The following is a 7982-nucleotide window of genomic DNA, read 5'->3' as shown; positions in this document are numbered from 1 at the left end:
AAAAGTCATTGCACATCTACATATTACACATTCATTAATCGATGTATCTTACCATGTATCTTTTCTCCCCTCTTAGAAGCTATCCCTAAATTGAGAGGTGCACAAAAAGTGACTATGCCAAGAGCGTATTGCAAATAAAATAACACGTTTATTCTAAAGATTGCCACTAATATGTGGCTTTAAAGATATTTACATCACACAGTAGAAACTCACTGGACTTGTATTGTACTTGGATTAAATCATTCAACACTTGGTAAGACCCATTTAGGAATTTCGCTATGTACTCAATTTTTTGACAAATCTTTATCTAAATGATGTGCTAAAATAAGGGAGGATACTTGAAAGATGGCAAGAGAATATGAATAATATGTAGTTGTTATAAATAAATGGTTGTTTTTTGTAGAAATCATTCATTTAAATCAGTGGTTCTGTGATGAATTGATTAGGAATATTCACATGTATCATAATAGACAGTTAGAATACTCTCAAAAGATGCTAATGGAACTTTAAAAGTTGAGTTGATGATTTAAGTGTCCAAGAACACAAAAAAACATAATAAAGATCTCTTTGAAAATGATGATGAAAGACACAAGAAATCAAGAATGAGTAGATGTGGAGCAAGTGAGAGAGAACCATAATAAATACTAGTAGTGAACATTAAACTAATCAACAACATACAAGGCTCTATACATAAAAGAAATAAAGCAAAGGCTATCCAACGATGGGTAGCCAAATAGTCAACATGAAGTGTCCAAGCATGAAACTCTAACTCTAGGCAATCAAACATTCTCCAAACTCTGGTAGGCTCACAACTAGAGATGCTAAAGAGTATTCCAATATTCCAAAAATGACCTTTTGAAATGCCACTTATCTAATTTTATCTAATAACACAATGATGTGAAAGGTATTCCTCAAGCCTATGGGACTTCTTCATGACTTTCTAAACAACCATCACCACCAATAAAACTTGCGAGCTTTAAATTAGCTTGAGCTTTTGCAACTAGAGATTTTGGGATCTTCATAGACTTTGTAATTAAAATATTGTTGGGTTGTGAGGTTGTTACATTTGTGACTCTTAGTCTCGAGCTCCATAGTATGCTATCCATATGCTCCCATGTCTTACGATCCTTTCTATTGCATTTGCAATTCTTCTTCCAAAAATCTTGATATACTTCTACATCAATTGTGTTCATATTCCTTGTATAGGAGCCCAATATTGAATCATTAACCTCATGTAGTTTGTTGTTCCTTTCTCCTTATTCACATTAGAAGTGCAAATCCTCACCATATAGAATAGACTTTTATCATTGGATTTCACAAGAACAAAACTTGTCTTTGATATATCAGTGTTGGTTTTGAATTCTTCCCTAGATTGGTTTTGTATTCGGGACCATAATAAGGACCTTCATGGCCTTCTACACTACCAAGTTTTCTTTCATCAATATATATTTTTTCAATGATCAAATTTGGCAAAGGCATACTTTTATGCCAAAGACTATGACAAATTGTTGTTTCTTGTATACTGTGAGTTTTCAAGGCATCAACCATTTGCTTCCAATATTGAGTCACAGGTCCAATCCATTTTGCGTGTAGAGAGGCCTCCCCTTTTCTTTCAGCACAAATTTCAAGCCTTGTATAGCTTTGTCATGATATTTTATATGTTTATAAACTAGACGACTCTTAGAAACACCTTGAGAAAGCATTGGTTTTCCATCATCACCACGTTTTTTTAGTTTGATTCTATAAATATAGATGGTCGCTCACTCTTAGTGCATGTATCTTGCATTGCGTCAATGGATCTCCATCAACCATGTAGAATTTAAAGTGCAAGGCTTTTTAGTGGCCAACTAATGCATTTTTCCCTTCATCTAAATAACCTCTCACATGCTCTTTAAAATCAAGTACCTCACATGCTCTTTAAAACCAGGTACCTCTTGTATGAGAAATGGTGTAGGATGGGACTTTGTGCATTCACTTAAACTTCTCATCAAATGAGGAAATGTGAATGTTTGATTTATTCTTAGCTTCTCAAAAAAGCAAATGACTAATGCATCAATGTTCTCATGTGTGTACGTTACCATCAAATATCCTAATTGACCAAATTAAAAGTTCGATTTGCCACGAGCAAAGATAGTATGCAAATACATAAGAATTTTTGTTATCTGATCAACAACCTAGTTGAAGAAAGAGTGTCTTAGGTTACCTTTTGAATGGTCTGTTTCTTTAAGAGCATAGAAGCCATTAAATGTTCTCATTTGAACCACTTTCCAGCATTTGAAGATCTTCATACAAAACACTTTGAGGGCATTTTTGGCTAGCATAGAATTAGCCCATAGATGGTTGTTTTGTTTTATTTTTGGGCTATTGAATAGTAGCACGAATATAGGTATATACTTTGGCTTTACTTTCTTTTAGAGAGGAGAGAGGTTATATTATCATCCAAAGTTTTATGAGCTGGCAAAATGCAAGGGAGATCAAAAGAAGAAGTTATAAGGTTTTTATTTCCTATCCTTGAAATATGCACCCACTAGGAATTGGTCATTGAGTATATCATTACACTGCATTAATTTTGTTGCGCTACACTAGGGCGTCATATACCCCTTCCTTTCAAATAGTTCCATGTCGAGAGGGAGGGGGGTGGGGGAGATGCACTTACATGGACCATCAAATGCACTCCATGACATGAGGCCCATTGGGGCTATATCTAGTAAACTTAGATGCACATGCACAAGAGTGAACACCATCATTATACATACATGATATAGCACTCGAAAGAAAATTTCATACACTCATTATTACAAACTGTGGGGTTAGAGAGTAACGTGGAAGGCTAAGTTGAGAGCCATATCAGTCTACATTGACTATGAGAGAGATTCATGTATTCCCTAGGGAATCCACCTATAAAAAATCATCTATATAACATATGTTCAAAGGATATTAAGAGATATCCGTACTTTACATGCTATAAGACATTAAAATAACCCATTTTACTTTACTAAACTTATAGATTTTTTTCAAGTTGTAATTTAAAAATCCCTTTTGTAAATATAATCATGTAAATTTTTTAAATATAGTACACTTTCTTTTGAACTCACATGGTATCTTACATGTTTTATAAGGTGAACCCCTGGGATGTATTCAAATCATTATCTTGAGTTCTTAAGAGTGGGTGTAAAGGGGAATAGATGTAGATTCCTCTATCAAGTGAGAGGTGAGTTACTGAGTGATAAATAACTTTGACTTAAACAATAAACCTTTGGGTAAGCACAAATGCATAGAGCATAAATAGAAGAGTAGGCTAGGCACATGATCTTTGCATCCATCCTTTCTTTGAGATCATCGAATGAGTGAAGTGCACTACATATCTTTTAGAGCTAAATTATTTTATAACACATGGTATATTTGGGCATCATGTCCTTCAATGGCATAATGCATCCTCTTTTTGCTAGGAGCACAGTGGCTCAAGAAGGCTCCCGCCATCTTATTGAACACTAAAGAGAGAAACGGGGTTTTGATTTTCATTTCCATCAAAGAGCATTGTGAGGGGTGGGAGGAGTACAACATCCACTTTTATGTTGAGAGGAGAGGATGAGAAGAGTGCTATTTTCTTCATTTTTCTAGGATACTAATGTATGCCCATCTGAGATGCACAATCCACGCCCAACCCACATGACAGATATACTCTCATTAAAAGAAACAGTGGGCCAAGCAAGATTCGATTGAACTCCCACCACTAGCAAGAAAGGCAATTGGCTTAACCATTACCCCACACATGTACTTTTGATAACAAAGGGTTGTTTTTTTGTGTAAAGGCTTAACGCCCAGTTCCTTGAATTTGATAGTGGGCACAAACTGGCGGTGTGTAACCAGCCTTAGAGGAATATGTGTAGTGGTTTATTACTTTCCTTGGTACTATTACTTCACTACTCCATTGTCTCCATGACTAATAGCCAATACTTGATGGTTGTATCTTTACAAACAGAACTTGGTAAGGTGGAACAAAAATTCATTGACCTTTATGTTACAACACTCTGACTTGTTACAAGGTATTTTCACAATTTAAAAAATGTACACTATTTGAAATGGGTTTTGGAACCTGTGTCAGTGACACCTTCAAAGAGTGACAATTATAGCGACTCTTGAAAAGCTTATTTCCCACCTGCGATTATCTCAGGATCAAAATAGTAGTACATGTGTGATACCTCATCATGCCTCTTGAGGAATTATTTATTTGCCTTGTCAGAATCAATACTCTAAAGCTCTAACTGGGTTTGTTAGAGAAGCTCTTTCTCATGGACAGATATGATCCAAGGGAATCCAGAAAAGGCTTCTTTTTCTTTTGTGCTGCAGGTCTGTTGAATGCTGCAGTCTCTTCATCTGCCAGGCTCCTATTCAAATTTCACAGCATTCATAGAGGATTCAACCAAAGGTGCTCTTGCGCCTGACGTAGAAAGCATTCCATCTCCACTTCCAAAAGATAGCTTCCCTGATTTTACTGTCACCTCTTTTTCTCTTTGCATTTGTTCTCGCTCTCGCAGTCTCTTCAGTTCATTTTCTACTGCCGACTTTGCTGCCTCTGCCATTTCAGCTCTTTGTAATGCCTGCTTGGTTGAATTCTTCAGGCTCTCCATATCCTCAGATGCCATTGCTACCTTGCGTAAAATTTCCTGCTCACTTGCTCTCACTGCTTCAACTTGGGCGATAGCAGCAGCCACTCTCATGTTAGCAAGCTCCTCAGCTTCTTGCACCTTTCTCTGCAGAGAATCGTACTCATCTTTTGAGATTATTATTCCAGCACCAGCTTCAACTTCTGAAGCTCGAGTCTCATTTGTCTTCAAAGATAATGACCTGAGTTGTGCAACTGCTGCAGATTCAGCAACCTTGGCTGCCTCAGCTTCCTCCAGAGCAGTTTGCAATAATTTTTCTGCATTCTGCTTGGCTGCTTCAGCTTGTTCTGCATCAGCTCTTGCTTTTAATGCCGCTTCACCCAAAGCTTCTGCTTCACCCTTCGCTTCTGCAGCTTCTGCTTTGACTTGCTCAAATGCTTGGGAAAGGTCTGAGATAGATTCAACTGCTTTAGCTTCTGCTGCCACTGTAGCCGCAAGCTCTGTCTTCATTTTTGTAAGTTCACCTGTAAGGACAGATGCTGCTGCTGTTGCATTACCTTCTCTCTCTCTCACACTTGTCAGTTCTCTTTTTGTTAGCTCCACTTCTGCTTGCAATGATTCCAACACAGCTGCAAGGGAGGCTACATTTTCTAACCTCTTCTTCAGGGCATCCTTGGCTTCTTCCAGCTGAGTAGATAGTGATTGAAGTGAAGAAGAAGCAGTCTCCTCTGACATTTTAGTTCGTTCAATGTCCAATCTTAGAGTTTCCAAAGTGGCAGAAGCCTCTTTGTTGGCATTCAGTGCCTTGGTTTCATTGTCCTTTGCACTCGTAATATCCATCTGTAGCTTTCTCAACTCAGTCGTTATAGCTGCAAGTTCCTTTTCAAGAAGACTTTCCCTTTCCAACTCTTTCTTTGCGAGTGCTGAATCATTCGAATCCCTCGTAGCCAGTCCCTTCTCTCCTCCTTTTGCTTCCAGAAGAGCAATTTTATCCCTGTTTGCTTCTATGCAAGCAAGTTTCAATAGAACCAGAGACTCATTTAATCCTGCAACTTCATTATTGAGATCTTCAGCCATCTTTGTGTTTACATCCACAGTATTTAATGCCTCCTCAGTTTGCTTCAAGATTGCATCTTTTTCCTCCACAGAACCAAGAAGCTCTTCTTTTAAATGTGCCAACTCTTGTCTTGCAGTTTCCAAATCAGCAGACACAGTCCTCTGATTCACAGAAGAGGATTTATGTTGGGTCTCCCAAACAATATGTTTTTCTTCTACCTCGACCAGACATTGCTCAACGTTATCTCCTTTCTGAATATTGTCCGCACCATCCTGTGCAGTCATGCCATCTACGTTTTTCATCTTGTGTGTTGAATTCTCCAACTGTTTTTTGGTCAACTCCAACTCCTCTAAGGCTTTTTCTTTTGCTTTTTCTGCAAGTGCCAACTGTTCTCTAGCCTTGAGCAATTCATCTTGAGCAAGTATTAATTCAGTGCGTCTCTGTCACAGCAGTTTTCCTGTTAGTATAACTTAAAATATCAACTTGTATAGGCAAAGAGATGACTATGCACAAAGCTTGAGAAGTTGAAACTGAAGAAATACCTCTGGAGGTTTTGATTTGTTCAAGTCAACTTTTTCACCAAATAAGCTGACAGCTGCCCTGACAGATTCAAAAGGAAGGCTAGTGTCTATTTCAATTCTCTCTTGCTTGGTTGCCATATTCTCTGACATTTTATTAACTGCCAGGTCTATCTTTACCCCGTAATCTGCCTCTCCAAATATACTCCACCCCTTCAACAAAAAGTGGGCACAAGTTTGTGTGCACACACAAGACAGTTTATAGGTAAAATTCAGTAACATACAGCAAGAAACACCTCCACAAGTAGCTCCAACTGCTTGATTTTAAGCATTTGAACTCCTGAAATGAGAACTTGGCATAGTGGAGCTGCACCAGACAGTGTGTTGGAAATAGATAAGGGCATTCCAAGTTCAATTTCCTCACTGTCTTCAATTTCTTTTAACTCTGCATACGCACTTTCCAAACTTACATCTACATATATGCAACAATACCTGAGTATTGTGTCAAACTATGATGCAGAAAATAAACCAAAGAACATGCTAAACAGAGAGATGGTTGAAGAGTAGACTCTGTAAAGAGCAAGAACTCATGATACACTTCAGCCTCTGCTGACTTTCTATCTTACATTTTTTGCCTTCAATGTCACATTCTCCACATGATTGTATTGCTTAGAACTTTACTTCAATGTTATATTGTATTGAACAAAACTTCAGACATAACGTCAGAATGTAATAGGGTAAGATGTCAAGTCCAGAACTATGGGCGTCTAGAGAGTGCCGCCAAAATTGGGGCTGGTCAACCACAAGATGTAACCTTGTCTAGAATTATGGAACCACTGTAGAGAATCATCCTAAATTGGGCATGCCCAACCATAGGTTCAACTTGAGTAGTCACATTAGAGGACTAGACATTAATTAATTAATTAATGCCAATCTAAGGGCTAATAATTGCTTAGGGATACTTGGAAAACAAATTGGCCCAACCAATTTAATTATTGGTTGGTGGAATTATTTTCTAGGCACTAGAATGATTATTCAATTAATCTTCAGATTTAATGTTCAGAAAATCAATTTAATAAGCCGGATAATGTTGAAAAAAGGGATTAGAAGGTTATCACTTTGCAAAACCTGCCCATGCAAGTGTGAAAAACGTTTTTGGGGGCTGGTGGAAGTCCATTCCAGCCATTTTGAGAGAGAACGAGGTTATCAAAGAGCAAGAAGATGCTAATAACGTAATTTGCAAGCACTAGGGACCAATCCTACAGCAGGTATCAATAGTTTGGAGCCCTCCAAGTGCAAGTGACGAAAACCCAAAATCCTTCTAGTGTAGATAATAGCATAAAGGAGGGGACAACAGCCTTTCTAGTGGTCTTAAGCTTTAGGTGACAACTTTCATGGCTATTTGAGCAAAGCAGCAACAATTTTTCAACCTTTTGTCACAATGAAACTCTAAAATTTCTCTCTAAAGCATTCTCTCTCATCCTACACCCATCTCTCAAGTTATCTCAACAAAATCTAACCATTTGAGTCATCAAAGCCGAAGATATTGCAAAATCTTCTCTGTAAACCCTAATTTATAATAGAAACTAGGGTTTGACAATCACCTCAAGATGCTTAGAATTGATGGCAGGCAGTCGAACAACAATCAGCTGCATTAAATGCAGCCAACCTACATTATTCAAGGCATTTTTCTAGCATATTTATAGGCTTTGTTTTCAACAGCCTCAATCAGTTGTTTTCACAGATTTCATGCTACAAACCGTGGGGTCTGTCTTCGAGGCTAGGACTGAGATCTTCGAG

General features: G+C 37.8%; 1 pseudogene across 1 annotated transcript; it reads right to left on the bottom strand.

The window, feature by feature from the left end:
* Positions 1 to 3873: 3873 nt before the first annotated feature.
* LOC148028648 (uncharacterized) lies at positions 3874 to 6628 on the bottom strand (annotated as a pseudogene). Its single transcript, XR_015692304.1, has 2 exons — positions 6207 to 6628; positions 3874 to 6104 (listed from the first exon to the last, which is right to left on the bottom strand). The product of XR_015692304.1 is annotated as an uncharacterized LOC148028648 (transcript).
* Positions 6629 to 7982: the final 1354 nt, after the last annotated feature.

Source organism: Lygodium microphyllum, chromosome 11, assembly GCF_053477565.2.
Source record: "Lygodium microphyllum isolate KBCC chromosome 11, Lygodium_microphyllum_v1.1.10, whole genome shotgun sequence".
NCBI classification, from domain to species: domain Eukaryota; kingdom Viridiplantae; phylum Streptophyta; class Polypodiopsida; order Schizaeales; family Lygodiaceae; genus Lygodium; species Lygodium microphyllum.
Note: the sequence above shows the minus strand (reverse complement) of the source record. Positions and strands in the feature narration are given on the sequence as shown.